Source organism: Schistocerca americana, chromosome 9, assembly GCF_021461395.2.
Source record: "Schistocerca americana isolate TAMUIC-IGC-003095 chromosome 9, iqSchAmer2.1, whole genome shotgun sequence".
NCBI classification, from domain to species: Eukaryota; Metazoa; Arthropoda; class Insecta; order Orthoptera; family Acrididae; genus Schistocerca; species Schistocerca americana.
In genome coordinates, this window is record NC_060127.1 from 172568395 (window position 1) to 172590458 (window position 22064).

General features: G+C 45.8%; 1 protein-coding gene and 1 non-coding gene across 2 annotated transcripts in view; both read left to right on the top strand.

Annotated features, from left to right (window-relative positions):
* Positions 1-22064, top strand: part of LOC124550784 (homeobox protein unc-42-like) — a 96330-nt gene that overhangs the window by 44332 nt on the left and 29934 nt on the right. The window lies entirely within an intron of this gene.
* Positions 16098-16172, top strand: Trnas-cga. The gene has a single exon. It is a non-coding gene; the product is annotated as a tRNA-Ser (tRNA).

Genomic DNA, 22064 nt, shown 5'->3' on the forward strand with positions numbered 1-22064 from the left:
AGAAAAAAGGAAACAGCACCAATTCTGCGTACCACGGATTCAACTAGGCCTTGGCAAATTTCCGGAGGTATGTAGCACCAGATGTCTACGTAGAGGTCGCGGAATTCCCATGAGTTACGAGTCAGTTGTTTCTCATGGGTGAAGTTCAAATGTTCAAATGTGTGTGAATTCCTAAGGGACCAACCTGCTGAGGTCATCGGTTCATAGACTTACACTCTACTTAAACTAACTTATGCTAAGAACAACACACACATCCATGCCCGAGGGCGGACTCGAACCTCTGGCGGGAGGGGCCGCGCAATCCGTGACATGGCGCCTCAAACCGAGCGGCCACTCCGCGCGCCTGGCTGTAGTGCCCAAGATGTGTTACATTGCGTGAATTTGGTGAAGAAGCGCGTGAGAGTGAGTTCTCCATTATGCTTCTCAAACCACTGTAGCAAGGTTCTGGGTTTGTGACGCCGACAGTTATCCTACTGGAATATGCCTTCGCCTTTGGGGAAGGCAGCAAGCACGAAGGGGTGCGGGTAGTTCCCAATAGCGTTCACGCTGTTTACACCTGTCGCGCTACCTCAGTCCCCAAGGAGTCCCATGTGAATGTCCCGCAACGCATAATGGCGCCACCATGGGCTCAGGTCCACGTTCATGTTTCGAGCGGCCATTCGTTTGGCTGACGGCGTGTCAGGACTCGACCTGAAATACCAGGGTCGTGCTTCTGCTTCCCATCTATATGCCTTACTCGCTACGCCAGCGATAATTTTGTTTAACAGCGCATACTTTGTGAGTATATACACTACTGGCCATTAAAATTGCTACACCACGAAGATGACGTGCTACAGCCGCGCAATTTAACCAACAGGAAGAAGATGCTGTGATATGCAAATTATTAGCTTTTCAGAGCATTCACACAAGGTTGGCACCGGTGGCGACACCTACAACGTGCTGACATGAGGAAAGTTTCCAACCGATTTCTCGTACACAAACAGCAGTTGACCGGCGTTGCCTGGTGAAACGTTGTTGTGATGCCTCGTGTAAGGAGGAGATATGCATACCATTACGTTTCCGACTTTCATAAACGTCGCAACATTGCTGCTCGCGTTGGTCGAGATCCAATGACTGTTAGTAGAACATGGGTTCAGGAGGGTAATACGGAACGCCGTGCTGGATCCCAACGGCCTCGTATCACTAGCAGTCGAGATGTCAGGAATCTTATCCGCATGGCTGTAACGGATCGTGCAGCCACGTCTCGATCCCTGAGTTGGGGACGTTTGCGAGACAACAACCATCTGCATGAACAGTTCGACGACGTTTGCAGCAGCATGGACTATCAGCTCGGAGACCGTGGCTGCGGTTACCCTTGACGCTGCATCACAGACAGGAGCGCCTGCGATGGTGTACTCAAGGACGAACCTGGGTGCACGAATTGCAAAACGTCATTTTTCCGATGAATCCACGTTCTGTTTACAGCGTCATGATGGTCGCATCCGTGTTTGGCGACATAGCGGTGAACGCACATTGGAAGCGTGCATTCGTCATCGCCATACTGGCGTATCACCCGGCTTGATGGTATTGGGTGCCATTGGGTACACGTCTCGGTCACCTCTTGTTCGCATTGAGGGCACTGTGAATAGTGCAGCAGGATAATGCACGACCGCATGTTCGACTGCTGCCCGGGCCAGCACATTCTCCAGATCTCTCACCAATTGAAAACGTCTGGTCAATGGTGGCCGAGCAACTGGCTCGTCACAATACGCCAGTCACTACTCTTGATGAACTGTGATATCGTGTTGAAGCTGCATGGGTAGCTGTGCCTGTACAAGCCATCCAAGCTCTGTTTGACTCAATTTCCAGGCGTATCAAGGCCGTTATTACGATCAGAGGTGGTTGTTCTGGGTACTGATTTCTCAGCATATATGCACCCAAATTGCGTGAAAATGTAACCACATGTCAGTTCTAGTATAATATATTTGTCCAATGAATACCCGCTTATGATCTGCATTTCTTCTTGGTGTAGCAATCATAACGGCAGTGGTGTACATAGACTGAGCCGATTTACCCCTGATGGGAGGAATGGGCTGGGGTGTTCTCAGCCTCGCGTTGCCAATTGCGGAGCTGTCCCATTGAAAGGTGGCGGCTCCAGGGTCAGAATATCGACAATGGGTCGGGAGTGCGTTGTGCTGACCCCGTGTCTGATGATGAATGACTGAGGATGACGCGGGATTCGGTCGACTATCGGAGTAATCTTCGTGGCCTTATCGCAGGGTTTCTTTTTTAATACTTTTCATAAGATCACTTTCTTGTCTCTTTGTCTGTTGCGTACAAATCTTGCAATTGATTTTAAACTAATTTCCCAATGATCTAGACACTGGAAACATTCAGCACAGCTCATAAATGAATGACAATGTTATATTAGCTCGCTTTCTTGTCTGGTACGTGGCGGAAGGTACTTTGTGTACCAGTACCACTTCCCCGTTTCACTCTTCCAGTCACGAATGGTTCACGCAAAGAACGACTGCTGGTAAGTCTACATGTGACCTCGAATCACTCCAGTTTTTATCTTCGCGGCATTTTCCGAGTCATATTAGGAAGGAACGATATATTGGTTGATTCAGGCGAAGCGAAATTGAAATAAACCTGAAATTTACCACATGACTGTTGTAATCTCGTCAAAATATTTGAAACAAACTGAAAAATTTCACACACACAAAACTTAAAAGATCAAAATAATAGTTAAAACGTCTTTTTTAATACAACCTTTTTCTAAAACACACTCAAAAGACTAAAGTAATTTCCCCTAGCCCAATATAAAGTACATTCCCAAACCCATACATGTAGTTCTAAAAGTTTGTGTTGTGATTTTTTTGACAGTAAGGACAATATTTGTAAAATTTAAAGGAAAAACTTGGGATACATTGCCGGCCGTTGTGGACGAGAGGTTCTAGGCGCCTCAGTCTGGAACCGCAGATAGATACGGTCCAGGTTCGAATCCTGCCTCGGGCATGGATGTGTGTGATGTCCTTAGGTTAGTTAGGTTTAAGTAGTCTAAGTTCTATGGGACTGATGACCTCAGATGTTAAGTCCCATAGTGCTCAGAGCCATTTGAAACCGTGGGGCCGGCCGGTGTGGCCGTGCGGTTCTAGGCACTTCAGTTTGGATCCGCGTGACCGCCACGGTCGCAGGTTCGAATCCTGCCTCGGGCATGGATGTGTGTGATGCCCTTAGGTTAGTTAGGTTTAAGTAGTTCTAAGTTCTAGGGGACTGATGACCACAGATGTTAAGTCCCATAGTGCTCAGAGCCATTTGAACCATTTGAACCAAACCGTGGGACACATACAAAACATGACAATAAGGAAATGACTTTACGGGACCATCTGCATGGGGTTAGGAAGCTATGAGGAGCTAGGATAAATTATTTTCCTCTTTTTAGTCCTCTTTAAACGTATGTTATATTAAAAAGCTTTTTATTTAAATAATTTTCCATCACTGTGATAACTGTAATTCTGTACATAATCCTTCGTAGTGAGCAAGTCTGCCTATTAGTGGAAACCGTTTCAAACTCTCTACAGTAGCTCCCCAGATTAGGAGATTTCACAGGAAGAAGCTGCAGCGACGAAATTCGGATCATACATGTAGAGGTAAAGAAATTATGTTTTGCTCAAGGCAGAATCTTCAATACATATTTACTATTGAAACTGACTCAGAGACTAAAAAAACTTTTCTGAAGAAAACATAACTGAAGCTGTACTTCGCCAGCTTTTCTCTGCATATCACCCAGTGAGGACCAGTTGCAATGAAATGGGTGTACTTTCTGGAAGAAAAAGGAATCATGAATAAAGGGAAAATTTGAGAAGGCATGGAGGCAGAATGAGATATGTTGCAGATAGGCTGGCTGCGGCGTGGAAATGTCGACCGTGACAGGACGGAAAGGAGAGAAAGTTGGGGGAAAGCGATGTATAGGAAGTCGCAGGTAAAGGGGTGGGACAAAGAGGGGTGAGAACACACGTCTGCCTGGGGGGAACCCACTGCTGAAAAGAACAAAGGTAGAAGACTGTTATCTAAAGACTGGCGTGCGGTGATGGAAGCGGAACAGGACTGCGGAAACACAACTTTCGCTCTCTCCCCTCGCCCTTCCCAGCTTGTGCGGTTACGAAATTTGTACTGTCGCAAGATTGATCATACTTTGTGAAGCAAACTAAGGACTGCGCTGCATAATTAAAGTAATGAAAGTAAACAGTGCTGTTAACAGGATGCTAGTGGCCAGGGAAAATGTATAGAAACAGTAACCATCCTTGAACAGACACTGAGATGAAGTAATCGAACGAAGAAAGAGAAATGGATGTGTATGTAAATACAACATTAAGAGTGCAACGGGAATTCCACTGTTAAATGCAGAGGAGAGAGCAGATAGGTGGAAAGAATACATTGAAAGCCTCTATGAGGGTGAAGATTTGGCTGATGTGATAGAAGAAGAAACAGGAGTCGATTTAGAAGAGGTAGGGGATCCAGTATTAGAATCGGAATTTAAAAGAGCTTTGGAGGACTTACGGTCAAATAAGGCAGAAGGGATAGATAACATTCCATCAGAATTTCTAAAATCACTGGGGGAAGTGGCAACAAAACGACTATTCACTTTGGTGTGTAGAATATATGAGTCTGGCGATATACCATCTGACTTTCGGAAAAGCATCATCCACACAATTCCGAAGACGGCAAGAGCTGACAAGTGCGAGAATTATCGCACAATCAGCTTAACAGCTCATGCATCGAAGCTGCTTACAAGAATAATATGCAGAAGAATGGAAAAGAAAATTGAGAATGCGCTAGGTGACGATCAGTTTGGCTTTAGGAAAAGTAAAGGGACGAGAGAGGCAATTCTGACGTTACGGCTAATAATGGAAGCAAGGCTAAAGAAAAATCAAGACACTTTCATAGGATTTGTAGACCTGGAAAAAGCGTTCGACAATATAAAATGGTGCAAGCTGTTCGAGATTCTGAAAAAAGTAGGGGTAAGCTATAGGGAGAGACGGGTCATATACAATATGTACAACAACCAAGAGGGAATAATAAGAGTGAACGATCAAAAACGAAGTGCTCGTATTAAGAAGGGTGTAAGACAAGGCTGTAGCCTTTCGCCCCTACTCTTCAATCTGTACATCGAGGAAGCAATGATGGAAATAAAAGAAAGGTTCAGGAGTGGAATTAAAATACAAGGTGAAAGGATATCAATGATACGATTCGCTGATGACATTGCCATCCTGAGTGAAAGTGAAGAAAAATTAAATTATCTGCTGGACGGAATGAATAGTCTAATGAGTACACAGTATGGTTTGAGAGTAAATCGGAGAAAGATGAAGGTAATGAGAAGTAGTAGAAATGAGAACAGCGAGAAACTTAACATCAGGATTGATGGTCACGAAGTCAATGAAGTTAAGGAATGCTGCTACCTAGGCAGTAAAATAACCAATGACGGACGGAGCAAGGAGGACATCAAAACCAGACTCGCTATGGCAAAAAAGGCATTTCTGGCCAAGAGAAGTCTACTAATATGAAATACCGGCCTTAATTTGAGGAAGAAATTTCTGAGGATGTACGTCTGGAGTACAGCATTGTATGGTAGTGAAACATGGACTGTGGGAAAACCGGAACAGAAGAGAATCGAAACATTTGAGATGTGGTGCTATAGACGAATGTTGAAAATTAGGTGGACTGATTAGGTAAGGAATGAGGAGGTTCTACGCAGAATCGGAGAGGAAAGGAATGTGTGGAAAACACTGATAAGGAGAAGGGACAGGATGATAGGACATCTACTAAGACATGAGGGAATGACTTCCATGGTACTAGAGGGAGCTGTAGAGGGCAAAACTGTAGAGGAAGACAGAGATTGGAATACATCAAGCAAATAATTTAGGACGTAGGTTGCAAGTGCTACTCTGAGATGAAGAGGTTACCACAGGAAAGGAATTCGTGGCGGGCCGCATCAAACCAGTCAGTAGACTGATGTCCAAAAAACAAAAATAAAAAATAAAAAAAAGCCAATATCAGTCTCAATAAGGTCCGTCTGGATGTTCTCACGAATGTCGTTGCAACACAGCCGAAACGTTAATTACTTTCGCTGGATATCGGGTCTCAGTTCCAATCGGGACTCGTCACCGAAGACAACTCTACTCCAGCCAATGAGATTCCAAGCTGAAGACGTGCTTGGAGACGTCACAGTCAGCTCCGCTCTTACAAACGTAGGGACCTTCCTCTCCTGTAGGAATATGTCACTCTTTTTTCTTTTTGGAACTCCGTTTATGGGTGCACATAACGCGAAAAGTACCAACATAAGGAGCCAGGAAGTTTCTTAGACCATTATCAGTAAGTAAATCATCCCCTTCCTCCTACATCTCGCCGGCCGCTGTGGCCGAGCCGTTCAAGGCGATTCGGTCCGGAACCGCGCTCTTGCTACGGTCGCAGGTTCGAATCCTGCCTCGGGCGTGGATGCGTGTGATGTCCTTAGGTTAGTTAGGTTTAAGTACTTCTAAGTTCTAATGGACTGATGACCTCAGATGTTAAGTCCCATAGTGCTTAGAGCCATTTGAACCATCCTACATCTCCTTGATGAGTGTTCTGTGGACACTCCTGTCTTCCAGGATGACAATAGCATGTACACTATTTGATCAAAAGTGCCCGGACACCTGTTAGTGGACAATAATATGTCGTGTGTCGAGCCTTCACCATCATCACGGCTCAAAATCCGCTGGAGACACATTCAGTGAGGTGTCCTAATGACTGTGGATGAATGGCAGCCCATTCCTCCTCAACAGCCGAAACCAGAGTAGGCAGTAATAATACTGGACGTTCGCCAAGGAAGGAAATCACTTCGAAGGTGTTCCATTAGGCTTATACCGAGCCTCTGGCCAGGCCAGTCCATTTCTGCAATGTCATTATCCGCAAACCGCTACCTCACAGATGCTGCTTTAAGTCAGAATGCATTGTCATGTTCATAAAAACGATCAAGGTCTCCAAACACTTCTCCACTGTGCACAGTACACATTGCTGTAAAATGTCCTTCCGTAGTTAGCTAAGCACAATAAGGAGACCACACGTCCCAACCGGGAAAAACACCCCCAACCTTAACACCAGCTCCTCCGTCCTTTAGTGTCAGTACTACATATGATGGCAGGTAACATACTCCAGGCATCTGACAAACCCAAGCCCTTCCATCGGAGAGCCACAGGATACTGCGTGGTTTATCACTGTAACTCACTCGTTTTCAGTCATTTAGTGGTGTCGCTCTTTACGCCACTTCCAGTAAAATTTAGCGTTGTCTGAAGATATGAGTCACTTATGTGGATCTGCTCGTATCTCATTCTTTTTAAATCCCTAGCCACAGTGGTTGGGCTAGTTGCACTCCTGGTGTTGTTGTTGTTGTTGTTGTTGTTGTGGTCTTCAGTCCTGAGACTGGTTTGATGCAGCTCTTCACGCTACCCTATCCTGTGCAAGCTTCTTCATCTCCCAGTACTTACTGCAACCTACATCCTTCTGAATCTGTTTAGTGTATTCATCTCTTGGTCTCCCTCTACCTACTCTCCGCGCTGCCGTCCAATGCTAAATTTGTGATCCCTTGATGCCTCAGAACATGTTCTACCAACCGATCCCTTCTTCTAGTCAAGTTGTGCCACAAACTTCTCTTCTCCCCAATCCTATTCAACACCTCCTCATTAGTTATGTGATCTGCCCATCTAATCTTCTGCATTCTTCTATACCACCACATTTCGAAATCTTCTATTCTCTTCTTGTTCAAACTATCTATCGTCGATGTTTCACTTCCATACATGGCTACACTTCATACAAATACTTTCAGAAACGACTTCCTGACACTTAAATCTATACTCGATGTTAACAAATTTCTCTTCTTCAGAAACGCTTTCCTTACCATTGCCAGTCTACATTTGATATCCTCTCTACTTCAACCATCATCAGTTATTTTGCTCCCCAAATAGTAAAACTCCTTTCGTACTTTAAGTGTCTCATTTCCTAAACTAATTCCCTCGCCATCACCGGACTTAATTTGACTACTTTCCATTATCCTCGTTTTGCTTTTGTTGATGTTCATCTTATATCCTCCTTTCAAGACACTGTCCATTCCGTTCAACTGCTCTTCCAAGTCCTTTGCTGTCTCTGACAGAATTACAGTGTAATCGGCGAAACTCAAAGTTTTTATTTCTTCTCCATGGATTTTAATACCTACTCCGAAGTTTTCTTTTGTTTTCTTTTTTTACTGCTTGCTCAATATACAGATTGAATAACATCGGGGAGAGGCTACAACCCTGGCTCACTCCCATCCCAACCACTGCTTCTCTTTCATGTCCCTCGACTCTTATAATTGCCATCTGGTTTCTGTACAAATTGTAAATAGCCTTTCCCTCCCTGTATTTTACCCCTGCCACCTTCAGAATTTGAAAGAAAGTATTCCAGTCAACATTGTCAGAAGCTTTCTCTAAGTCTACAAATGCTAGAAACGTCGGTTTGCCTTTCCTTAATCTTTCTTCTAAGATAAGTCGTAAGGTCAGTATTGCCTCAGGTGTTCCAATATTTCTACGGAATCCAAACTGATCTCCCCCGAGGTCCGCTTCTACCAGTTTTTCCATTCGTCTGTAAAGAATTCGTGTGTGCACTCCTGATAGTACTTTCGAAATCCAGCGTGGTTCCTTCCGCTGATTTCATGCGATTTTGTACGACCCCACTCCGAGGCACTCGACGATCCCGATCCATCAGTAAATGAGGCCTGCCAGATCTTGGCTTACCTATGGTTGTTCGTTCGCGTTTCCACTTCACAATCACATCACCAACAGCCGACTTGCGCAGCTTTAGAAGAGTTTAAATGTCCATGGTGGACTCGTTACCCATTTGAGATCCAAAGACTAGTCCACGTTTCAATTTACTGAGCTGCCCTGGCCATCGTACACTGTGGTCACAAAAGTCTTGGGATAGTGACGTGCGAATCTACAGATGGCGGTAGTATTGTGTACACGATGTATAAAAGGGCAGTGCATTGGCGAAGCTTTCGTTGATTCATGTGAAAAGGTTTCCGATGTGGTTATGGCTTCGCGACGACAATTAACACACTTTGAGCACGAAATCATAGTTGGAGTTAGGTGCACGGGACATTCCACTTCGGAAATCGTTAGGGAATACCACGCTCTTAAGAGTGCGCGCGAGAACACAAAATTTCAGGCATTTACTTCTCACCACAGACAGCGCGGTGGGTGACGACATCCACTAAACGACCGAGTGCAGCGGCGTTTGAGTGCCGGTGCTAACAGACAAGCAACACTGCGTGAACTAACCACAGAAGTCAATGTGGGATGTACGGAGAACGTATCTGTTATGACAGGGCAGTGAAATTCGGCTTTATCAGCAGACGACCGACGCGAGTGTCTTTGCTAACAGCACGACACCGCCTGCAGCGCCGCACCTACGCTCGTGACCGTATCGGTTGGACCCTAGACTACTGAGGCCGGCCGAAGTGGCCGCGCGGTTCTGGCGCTGCAGTCTGGAACCGCGAGACCGCTACGGTCGCAGGTTCGAATCCTGCCTCGGGAATGGATGTGTGTGATGTCCTTAGGTTAGTTAGGTTTAACTAGTTCTAAGTTCTAGGGGACTAATGACCTCAGCAGTTGAGTCCCATAGTGCTCAGAGCCATTTTTGAACCTAGACTACTGAAAACCCGTGGCCTGCTCGGATGAGACCCGATAGAAGGATAGAGAAACAATTAAAATCGCTCAAAAGAGGAACGGCCGCTGGACCTGATGGGATACCAGTTCGATTTTACACAGAAAACGAGAAGGACCTTGCCCCCCTTCGTGCAGCGGTGTGCCGTAGGTCTCTAGAAGAGCGTAGCGTTTCAAAGGATTGGAAAAGGGCACAGATCATCCCCATTTTCAAGAAGGGTCATCGAACAGATGTGCAGAACTATAGACCTATGCCTCCAAAGTCGATCAGTTGTAGAATTTTGGAACTCGTATTATGTTCAAATATAATGACTTTTCTGGAGACTAGAAATCTACTCTGTAGGAATCACCATGGGTTTCGAAAAAAACGATCGTGTGAAACCGAGCTCGCGCAATTCGTCCACGAGACAGAGGGCCATAGACACGGGTTCCCAGGTAGATGCCGTGTTTCTTGACTTCCGCAAGGCGTTCGATACAGTTCCCCACAGTCGTTTAATGAACAAAGTAAGAGCATATGGACTATCAGATCAATTGTGTGATTGGATTGAAGAGTTCCCAGATAACAGAACGCAGCATGTCATTCTCAATGGAGAGAAGTCTTCCGAAGTAAGAGTGATTTCAGGTGTGCCGCAGGGGAGTGTCGTAGGACCGTTGCTGTTCACAATATTCATAAATGACCGTGTGGATGACATAGGAAGTTCACTGAGGCTTTTTGCGGATAATGCTGTGGTATATCGAGAGGTTGTAACAATGGAAAATTGTACTGAAATGCACGAGGATCTGCACTGAATTGACGCATGGTGCAGGGAATGGCAATTGAATCTCAATGTAGACAAGTGTAATGTGCTGCGAATACATAGAAAGAAACATCCAATATCATTTAGCTACAATATAGCAGGTCAGCAGCTGGAAGCGGTTAATTCCATAAATTATCTGGGAGTACGCATTAGGAGTTATTTAAAATGGAATGATCATATAAAGTTGATCGTCGGTAAAGCAGATGCCAGATTCATTGGAAGAATCCTAAGGAAATGCAATCCGAAAACGAAGTAGGTTACAGTACGCTTGTTCGCCCCCTGCTTGAATACTGCTCAGCAGTGTGGGATCCGTACCAGATAGGGTTGATATAAGAGATACAGAAGATACAACGGAGAGCAGCGCGCTTCGTTACAGGATCATTTAGCAATCGCGAAAGCGTTACGGAGATGATAGATACTCTGTAGGAGAGACGCTCAGTAGCTCGGTACGCGCTTTTGTTGAAGTTTCGAGAACATACCTTCACCGAGGAGTCAAGCAGTATATTGCTCCCTCCTACGTATATCTCGCGAAGAGACCATGAGGATAAAATCAGAGAGATTAGAGCCCACACAGAGGCATACCGACAATCCTTCTTTCCACGAACAATACGAGACTGGAATAGAAGGGAGAACCGATAGAGGTACTCAAGGTACCCTCCGCCACACACCGTCAGGTGGCTTGCGGAGTATGGATGTAGATGTAGATGTAGATATCAGATGGTAAGAGTTGATGATAGGGTTCGAGTATGGCGCAAACCCCACGAAGCCATGGACCCAAGATGTCAGCAAGTCATTGTACATGTTGGTACTGGCCCCATAATGGTATGGGCTACATGGAGACCATAAATAACCATTCATGGACTTTATGTTACCAGACAACAATGGAATTTTCTGAACAATTCGAGCTAATGATTTGGCCAACGAGATCGCTTGCTTGAATCCCATCGAACATTTATGGAACATAACCGAGAGGCCAGTTCACGCGCAAAATTCTGCACCGCAACACTCTCGTGGTTATGGACGGCTGTAGAGGCAGTGTGGCTCAAAATCTCTGCAGGGGACTACCAACAACTTGTTGAGTGCGTGCCACGTCACTTTGCTGCACTACGCCGGGGAAAGGAAATCTGACCCGATATTGGGACGTATCCCATGACTTTTGTCACCTCATTGTAATAATGGTGCATGCGCCTCTCGCAACATGTAGTGTGCAGTTCCGCATTGCATGGGAGTGTACGGATATTTTTGAACGGATAAGGTACACATGCCTGGTTTGACAGACTACACTTCCTAGCGACAGCCGTGTACCGCAAGTCTCTAGAAGAACGGAAGGTTCCAAATGACTGGAAAAGAGCACAGGTAGTCCCAGTTTTCAAGAAGGGTCGTCGAGCAGATGCGCAAAACTATAGGCCTAAATCTCTCACATCGATCTCTTGTAGAATTTTAGAACATGTTTTTTGCTCGCGAATCATGTCATTTCTGGAAACCCAAATCTACTCTGTAGGAATCAACATCGATTCCGGAAACAGCGATCGTGTGAGACCCAACTCGCTTTATTTGTTCATGAGACCCAGAAAATATTAGATACATGCTCCCAGGTAGATGCCATTTTCCTTGACTTCCCGAAGGCGTTCGATACAATTCCGCACTGTCGCCTGATAAATAAAGTATGAGCATACGGAATATCAAACCAGCTGTGTGGCTGGATTGAAGAGTTTTTAGCAAACAAAACACAGCATGTTGTTCTCAATGGTGAGACGTCTACAGACGTTAAAGTAACCTCTGGCTTGCCACAGGGGAGTGTTATGGGACCATTGCTTTTCACAATATTTATAAATGACCTAGTAGATAGTGTCGGAAGTTCCATGCGGCTTTTCGAGGATGATGCTGTAGTATACAGAGAAGCTGCAGCATTAGAAAATTGTAGCGAAATTCAGGAAGATCTACAGCGGATAGGCACTTGGTGCAGGGAGTGGCAACTGACCCTTAAGATAGACAAATGTAATGTATTGTGAATACATAGAAAGAAGGATCCTTTATTGTATGATTATATGATAGCGGAACAAACACTGGTAGCAGTTACTTCTGTAAAATATCTGGGAGTATGCGTGCGGAACGATTTGAAGTGCAATGATCATATAAAATCAATTGTTGGTAAGGCGGGTGCCAGGTTGAGATTCATTGGGAGAGTCCTTAGAAAATGTAGTCCATCGACAAAGGAGGTGGCTTACAAAACACTCGTTCGGCCTATACTTGAGTATTGCTGATCAGTGTGGGATCCATACCAGGTCGGGTTGACAGAAGAGATAGAGAAGATCCAAAGAAGAGCGGCGCGTTTCGTCACAGGATTATCTGGTAAGCGTGATAGCGTTACGGAGATGTTTAGCAAATTCAAGTGGCAGACTCTGCAAGAGAGGCGCTCTGCATCGCAGTGTAGCTTGCTGTCCAGGTTTCGAGAGGATGCGTGCTGGATGAGGTATCGAATATATTGCTTCCCCCTACTTATAGCTCCCGAGGAGATCACGAATGTAAAATTAGAGAGATTCGGGCGCACACGGAGGCTTTCCGGCAGTCGTTCTTCCCGCGAACCATACGCGACTGGAACAGGAAAGGGAGGTAATGACAGTGGCACGAAAAGTGCCCTGCGCCACACACCGTTGGGTGGCTTGCGGAATATAAATGTAGACGTAGATGTAAGCTCCCTCGTTAACTAAGTCTGTAGGCTAAATGTCGCCGTCACACACACTACTGGTCAGTCTCGATGGTGCAACACGGCGACGTATGCTGCGCTAGGAATAACTGCAGCGATAGCTGTTTTCCTGTCCGCGGCCACAAGCAGCGGCCCAATCGCGGAGCGCATTAGCGAGCGGCCCGTCCTCCAGGCTCCGTTATTTCCGGCAGACTCCTCAGGAGTGCCGACGGTGTGGGGGCGGCAGGATGGCGGGGAGCGGGGGTGGAGGGCAAGGCGGCGCCAAGACGTCCCATCAGCAGCCCATCTCGACGCGGAAATGACGTCGGCTCGGCGCCTCTTCTCAGAGTCGCAGCACTTCAGGTGTGGGAGGCGTCGGCTGCTGCCAAGACGTTACCGGGGTGTCGCACTTGCTTTACAGCAACACTTCATACTTGCCAATACGAAGGTCGTAGGTGTAAAGTTAGTTTTTGGGCTACCATCAGGGTGATATACAGAGTGGTCCATCTGGAGTTTCGTATGAGATTATCTCGAAAACGATACAGCGGGTAAAAATAGTGGGTAAGACAAGTTCGTAAGCTCAAAGGGGGACATCAAATGATACTAGACGTGACCCCCAGCCCCCGCCCCCTTGGAAACCGCCATTTTTTATTTCAGATTCGGTTTCTCCATAAAAAAATTTTGTCTGAAACATTTTTTAAACCATTGAAAGATGGCGCAGAAAATTAAAATTGGGGAAGAACTCCGATTTATTTAGAATGATCCGAGAAGCACGCATCAAATCGATACAAAATATGCACCAATTCTTTCACTATGAAAAATTAAGCTATTCTTTTACACACTGTATCCTACCCGCCAGCCGGCCGGTGTGGCCGTGCGGTTAAAGGCGCTTCAGTCTGGAACCGCGTGACCGCTCCGGTCGCAGGTTCGAATCCTGCCTCGGGCATGGATGTGTGTGATGTCCTTAGGTTTGTTAGGTTTAAGTAGTTCTAAGTTCTCGGGGACTGATGACCACAGATGTTAAGTCCCATAGTACTCAGAGCCATTTGAACCTACCCGCCACAGTTTTTCATGGAGGGAGGCGGAATGGTATTATAATCTCGTTAGGAAACTCTGCAGAACTGCATTACTCGCTCCACTGTGGCACTACTGTGGCCAAACTGCGCACTATGGCTCGGTATAAAGCTCGGTGCAATGCGGTCAGACGTCACGTCACTTTCAGATTGTGAACCATAAACATCAACTGACGAAAGTAAATTATTCTTTAGTGAAACATGGCTGACTGTCCTCCTACAGAGATTGTTGATATGGTGTTAATTTTAGGTGAATGCCATAAAAGTTACGCTGCAGTTGCTCAATTGTATGCGGATCGTTTCCCATACAGACGACATCCAAGCGAAAACATTACTCGAAATTGAACTCAACGAGCCTGCCGCGGTGGCCGTGCGGTTCTAGGCGCTTCAGTCTGGAACCGCGTGACCGCTACGGTCGCAGGTTCGAATCCTGCCTCGGGCATGGACGTGTGTGATGTCCTTAGGTTAGTCAGTTTTGAGTAGTTCTAACTTCTAGGGGACTGATGACCACAGATGTTGAGTCCCATAGTGCTCAGAGCCATTTGCACCATTTTTGAGGCAATGTAAAAAATACAGAACGTTAACAACTGCAAGATTCATACGGTAAACAAAAATGTTCCTCGTTTTTTTTCCCCAACTTAAACGATTTACACATACATTCCGACAACAGATTAGTGTGTTCAGTATGAGGTGTGACCGCCTCTGGCAGCAATACAGACCCGACAACGACGGGACCTGCTGTGACTGATATCAACAGTCTCATGTTGAGGCAGTGGCGCCCATTCTTCCTGTCTTGGAGAGTGGTTGGTGGATGCTGACGTGATGCCACTCATCTCGTTGATGCATCCCACACGTGCTCTGTGGTATTCTGGTATTCAAATCGGGAGAGCGTGTAGGCAGCACCATGTGTGCAATATCAATACCTATATTACAAAGCTATATAGGGTAGTTATAAAATGTAATCGACCATTAAAGCGAAATCTGGGGCTCGTTAATGAAACAGACCACTGAGAGCCTTCCTCGAAGCGCACACATTACGCCCACTCAATCCATTCCAAGAAAAAATCAACCACCCATGCTGTGTTGAGGCCGAGCATTGTCGTCGATCATTACGAAGTCTGCCGCGCGGGATTAGCCGAGCGGTCTAAGGCGCTGCAGTCAAGGACTGTGCGGCTGATCCCGGCGGAGGTTCGAGTCCTCCCTCGGGCAGGGGTGTGTGTGTTTGTCCTTAGGATAATTTAGGTTAGGTAGTGTGTAAGATTAGGGACTGATCACCTTAGCAGTTAAGTCCCATAAGATTTCACACACATTTGAACTTCTTTTTTTTTTAACATTACGAAGTGTGGGTCCACAGCACCTCGCAGCAACCGCATGTGAGGTCCCAAGACCTCGTCACGATACCTGACAGAAGTTAAACCTTGCCGATTATTCACCCATAGAAGTTCAGGAAGAGCTGAAACTTCCTGACAGATTAAAATTGTGTGCCGGACCGAGACTCGAACTCGGGACATTTGCCTTTCGCGGGAAAGTGCTCTAATAGTTGCTGTCAGTTGGTAGAGCACTTGCCCGCGAAAGGCAAAGGTCCCGAGTTCGAGTCTCGGTCCGGCACACAGTTTTAAATCTGTCAGGAAGTTTCATATCAGCGCAAACTCCGCTCGAGAGTGAAAAACTCATTCTGGAAACATCCCCTAGGCTGTGGCTAAGCCATGTCTCCGCAATATCCTTTCTTCCAGGAGTGCTAGATCTCCAAGGTTCGGAGAAGAACTTCTGTGAAGTTAGGACACGAGGTACTGGTAGAAGTGAAACTGTGAGGACGGGTCGTGAGTCGTGCTTGGGTAGCTCAGTTGGTAGAGCACTTGCCCGCGAAAGGCAAAGGTCCCGAGTTCGAGTCTCGGTCCGGCAGTTTTAATCTGTCAAGAAGTTCCATATCAGTGCACACTTCGCTGCAGAGTGAAAATCTCATTCAGGAGGAGCTGTTCTAATGGTCAACATTATCCCTGCTCACACCATTAGGAATACTCCTGGATATCAGTCTCTCTCTCCACAATGTTTGGTCCCGAAATTGTGTTCCACATCCCCTCCAGATGCGAATCCGTCGAGAATCAGTCTCCAGACCAAATCAGGAGTCATCTGTGAAAAGACCATTGGCCCACTGTTCGATCGTCCAGGTGGTACGGTGACGACTCCACACCAGACGTTCCCCTTTGTGAGGACGCGTCACAGGCAGACATACAGCACGTCTCCGACAATGAAGGCCGCTCTGCCGATGCTTCCGGTACACAACACGCCCAGTGGATGCTGCGATATCAGGTGCCAGTTGTCTTGCGGTACTAAGGCGGGACCGTCGTGCCCTCACAGCCAACTAACGGCCTTCTCTTTCTGATGTCGCACGTAGTCGGCCCTGCCGTGCTCTTCGGGTCAAAGTTTCGGTCTCTACAAATTGTGACCACATCCGAGATTCGACAGGACGATTCACATTTAGCCATCGGGCCACATCGGTTTTCGAGTGTCCTGCTTCCATTCTTGCTGTGGCCCTCCACCGCAGAGAGTCTGATAGGTTTCTTTTTTGTGCCACTCTCCACCGTCTGCGACTGTGAACCACTGTGCGATTCGCAGGGGGGGATGGGGGGGGGGGATTTGCCCCCCTGTCCATCAGACCATCCCCTCCTCTGGCTTTAGTTTATGCATCCCAACCTGGGATGTTTATTTCCCACGCACTGGAGTAAAACTTTACATATAATTTAAATTTGTGGAGCCGAACACTGAAAGTTCTTAATACAGTCTTACTTTTAATACTATTAATATGTTTGCTTATTAATTTTGAAAAAGTGTTATGTAGTAGTTAAGCATTTCAAAACATTTAGAACTAGATCGTCATTCTCATGTTGTCATTGTTGCTTTCGTCAAGGTGCGTCATCCGTTTACTCGCGAGCTTGCGAGGGAAGTAGTGTGGCAGTCATTCCGCATCAGTCATACCGTCGAGTTGGGTGAGCTGGGGGCTGAAAGTCCCACCGTTAGGCCACCTTTTGGCAACGGTATGGTGCGGACTAACGCGCCTGGGACGAAAGCACACATTACTAAATGACGCACCATCGTCTGCTTCTAGTTCCTAGGATACTATTTCGTGGACCTTCTTCAAATACTCTTATTTTCCACCATCGTTTTCTTTTCCTTTGGTTTTCATTTCCGTTGTTAGCTGCATGTGCAAGTACCAAGTAGGCCGCCGCTGCGATACTTTATCATCCTTCATACTGCAAGCCCGACACACGTGTGGCACAAATTCTGTTGCTTTGGTATAAATTAACCTTCCGCAAGCAACGTACGCCACATTTCCGTAGCATGCCACAATGTTTGCAAGACGTCGCCCCAGCATAAACGAGGCTTTAGAGCCAGGTCTGTATTGTATGGTGGATGTGATGTGTTGCGTACGAAACTAAAACCTGCAATCAGATCCAAACGTCGTGGAAAACTGTGAAGAGGTGTCATCCTGCAGCAAGATAACGGTCGCCCACATTCTGCCAAACGGACAGCCGACGCAATAAAGGAGTTGAGATTCGAGGTGCTGGAACATCCACCATACAGTCCAGACCTGGCTCCAAGTGATTTTCACATGTTTCGACCCTAAACAGAAGCACTACACGGAAGAAGATTTGAAAGTGATGAAGACGTCATTGCTGCGGTGTAAAATTGGTTACACATGCAACCGATAAACGTATTTTCTGATGAAATAAAAAAAAAGAAGTCGTAAAACGTCGTGAAAACTGCATTGAAGTCCAGGGAGGTTACGTAGAAAAATAACGCATGTTTCAGTTTTCTATCATCAGAATAAGTACAGCTTTTCACAAATGTGTCTTTACTTTTTGAATACATACCTGTATGTAGATGATTTTGTAAATAAGCTTTACCTATAATGTACTTTTAGAGATATAACAAGGGATGGCTTTTCTGATAGTGCATACGCGTGAATAGTGAGTTTCGGTATTAATATCTATTTATAAGCAATTGGTTAACCATGGGTAACGCCACGGTCCAAGCTAGTAACATACGTAATTATACTAACCCCGTAAGACATCACCCCCCACTGGTATAAGCACAAATCGCACACTGCTGTGGACACAGCCATTGTGGACGTGGGACTACCCAGCAAACACTATCCCGTGTAATAGCTGCCCTGACGCCAGCTTTGGCGTGGTCGTCTGTAGACCGGAATGTCATCTTCCGTGCAAAGCACGATCGTACGGACTTCTGTTGAGAGCTTGTATGATCATATCGTGAATTAGACACAGGACCGGGAAATAGCGGTTTGTTGCTTTAATTTTTGGCACCTGTGTATCAACTAATACAAATAAAGCACGTCACGGAACATGTTTTACATGCTATAACTCTGTTTCCCAACGACTTTCATTTACCGTTCTTTACAGCTGAGGTCTTCAGTTGTTTCAGCTGATTAGTTCTGACGTCATTGACCTTGATATTCGTTTGTGTTATATAGCTGTGATATTTTTATCTTCCTTACTACAATTGCTTTTGTTTTCCGTTGCATGATTCCTTTCCTTGAGCTCTGAAGTTTGTCTATATTTTATATTGTTTGTTTGTCCACCCCGGTAGCTGAGGGGTCAGCGAGACAGAATGTCAATCCTAAGGGTCTGGGTTGGATTTCCGGTTGGGTCGGAGATTTTCTCCGCTCAGGGACTGGGTGTTGTTTTGTCCTAATCATCATCATTTCATCCCCATCGACGCGCAAGTCGCCGAAGTGGCGTCAAATCGAAAAACTTGCACCTGGCAAACGGTCTACCCAACGGAAGGCCCTAGTCACACGACATTCATTCATTGTTTGTTTGACTTATGCGTCAAATCCGTTAGCGAGGTTGTCCTGTAAACTTGTGCAATCGTTATCTTTAAATAACTCTAGTGCCTTTTCTACTCCGTTTTTCATGTTTCCTATTCGCTGTTACCCTTATCTGCTTTCACTGTTCTTGTGTTATGTGTTGTTGGTTTATTATTTATATTTTTGAAAGCATTATGTTCACTACATGTATTGATATTGAAGCATTTTCTTTTTTGTACTTCTATTTCTATAAGTTTTGCTGTTTTTACCCTAAGATCATTCTGTTCTCGAACTGACAATTTTGCCACGTATTCTGCAGCCTTAGTTGTAGCTATAAGACGTTTTATAGTTCCATTATATAGTTGGAGTTGTATATTATATTTAAGACCTTTGCTGAGCTGTTGTATTTCAACATCTGTGGACTGCATGGTACTAAGGTTTTTTACACTTACGAATGTTGGTTAAATGTTGTAATTCATGTTGGCTATTGACTTGTTGCTCTTCTATTAGCTATTAAATTTTCTTTTTATATTTCTTTGGTGCATAAGCTGGTAGTGCTATTCCGTAAGTTTAATAAACACAACAGATACATGTAACACAGACCATAGTAATCAATAATATATTGTCATCCACTATTAACAACAGCCTGCGAACGCTGGGGTAAGCTTTCAGGCCAGAAAATGTAGAAATTACGTGGTTTTGGGACGAAGAACTCGTCGAGGCATATTCCGAGCGCATGTTTATGAGCGGAGGAAGTCACTTGAAGGTTGATCGACAGAGAAGATCAGGTGAATAAAGTGGATACAGAATGCCTATCCAACCCAACAACCGTATACTTATATGGATATGGTGTCTGTTCTTTCGGACATGTCCGAAAGAACAGACATCATTGATGACCTGCAGCCATCTAGAACGAAATTAGAATTATATTAATACCTTTAGCTGCTGACTGGCGTTGATATATATCAACGGGGACAGGTGAAAATGTCTGCGTGAACGGGACTCGAACCCCGGATCTTCTGCTTACATGGCAGGCGCTCTATCCATCTGAGCCACCGAGGACACGGAGGATAGTGCGACTGCAAGGACTGTCTCGCGCACGCCTCCCGCGAGACCCACATTCTCACCTTGTATGTCCACACACTACAAGGTGCATTCAAGTTCTAAGGCCTCCGATTTTTTTTCTCCGGACTGGAAAGAGATAGAAACATGCGCATTGTTTTAAAATGAGGCCGCGTTCATTGTCAATACGTCCCAGAGATGGCAGCACCGTACGGCAGATGGAATTTTACCGCCAGCGGCGAGAATGAAAACTGTTTTAAATACTTAAAATGGCGACGTTTTCCTTACTTGAACAGCGTGCAATCATTCGTTTTCTGAATTTGCGTGGTGTGAAACCAATTGAAATTCATCGAGAGTTGAAGGAGACATGTGGTGATGGAGTTATGGATGTGTCGAAAGTGTGTTCGTGGGTGCGACAGTTTAATGAAGGCAGAACATCGAGTGACAACAAACCAAAACAACCTCGGGCTCGCACAAGCCGGTCTGACGACACGATCGAGAAAGTGGAGAGAGCCGGCCGAAGTGGCCGTGCGGTTAAAGGCGCTGCAGTCTGGAACCGCAAGACCGCTACGGTCGCAGGTTCCAATCCTGCCTCGGGCATGGATGTTTGTGATGTCCTTAGGTTAGTTAGGTTTAACTAGTTCTAAGTTCTAGGGGGCTAATGACCTCAGCAGTTGAGTCCCATAGTGCTCAGAGCCATTTGAACCATTTGAACCAAAGTGGAGAGAATTGTTTTGGGGGATCGCCGAATGACTGTTGAACAGATCGCCTCCAGAGTTGTCATTTCTGTGGGTTCTGTGCACACAATCCTGCATGATGACCTGAAAATGCGAAAAGTGCCATCCAGGTGGGTGCCACGAATGCTGACGGACGACCACACGGCTGCCCGTGTGGCATGTTGCCAAGCAATGTTGACGCGCAATGTCAGCACGAGTGGGACTTTCTTTTCATCGGTTGTGACAATCGATGAGACGTGGATGCCATTTTTCAATCCAGAAATAAAGCGCCAGTCAGCTCAATGGAAGCACACAGATTCACCGCCACCAAAAAAATTTCGGGTAACCGCCAGTGCTGAAAAAAATGATGGTGTCCATGTTCTGGGACAGCGAGGGCGTAATCCTTACCCATTGCGTTCCAAAGGGCACTACGGTAACAGGTGCATCCTACGAAAATGTTTTGAAGAACAAATTCCTTACTGCACTGCAACAAAAACGTCCGGGAAGGCATGTGCGTGTGCTGTTTCACCGAGACAACGCACCCGCAAATCGAGCTAACGTTACGCAACAGTTTCTTTGTGATAACAACATTGAAGTGATTCCTCATGCTCCCAACTCACCTGACCTGGCTCCTAGTGACTTTTGGCTTTTTCCAATAATGAAAGACACTCTCCGTGGCCGCACATTCACCAGCCGTGCTGCTATTGCCTCAGCGATTTTCCAGTGGTCAAAACAGACTCCTAAAGAAGCCTTCGCCGCTGCCATGGAATCATGGCGTTAGCAATGTGAAAAATGTGTACGTCTGCGGGGCGATTACGTCGAGAAGTAACGCCAGTTTCATCGATTTCGGGTGAATAGTTAATTAGAAAAAGAATCGGAGGCCTTAGAACTTGAATGCACCTCGTACATTCGTAGTGTCCCTACCCAACACACTCATTAGTCGTGGAAGACATTCTTACCAAGTCCCGTAAGATTTCGGGAAGTATGTGTGCATCCTCACAGAAGAAGAAGGTCATGGCCAGTATTGCCAGAACTATATACTTAAATGGATATGGTGTCTGTTCTTTCGGACATGTGTTCGGTCAGAGGGGTTAGCTACCCTCTGTAATAAAAAAACGAGTGAACGGATCAACGAACAACCTGAACGAGTGTCATCGGACGTCCGCCACGAACAAATTCAACGAACAAT